Genomic DNA, 482 nt, shown 5'->3' with positions numbered 1-482 from the left:
AATATGCATAACTACTGGCTACCTAGCCACATACCGTATTCTTGTTTGGGTGCAGTCATACCATGCACATCTTGTGTGACACACACCCCTGTTACCAGGGTACTTGGAACCCCTTTACACTAACCCTGAGCAATGGTCCCCAGTAAGTTAGCGTCGTTGACGACTTGAATGTGCGCCAACACTTCCTTTCGCGCTAGTGTCATGCGCATATTAGACTCAGTTCCCACTGCCTAGGAGGGCTTCGGCTCTCTTGGACGTCATAGCTGTGAGGGTGAAGCATGCTAGGTAGATTTCTCGGTGCGGCTGGAAACCTGTTGGTTGTTATGTGAATATATTTAGATCCTTAGTTTGCTACCCTGTGCTTGATCTAAGCGTATCTTTCTAGATCATTCTCAAAACTTGTACAAGCAGGAGTAGGTGTTGATCGTCTGGTCATTGTCGTTGGAGCTGGAGTCGCAGCACCAAGTCCTGGAATACCTGAT

Source organism: Plasmopara halstedii, assembly GCF_900000015.1.
Source record: "Plasmopara halstedii genome assembly, contig: Scaffold_1343, whole genome shotgun sequence".
NCBI lineage: Eukaryota > Oomycota > Peronosporomycetes > Peronosporales > Peronosporaceae > Plasmopara > Plasmopara halstedii.
Note: the sequence above shows the minus strand (reverse complement) of the source record.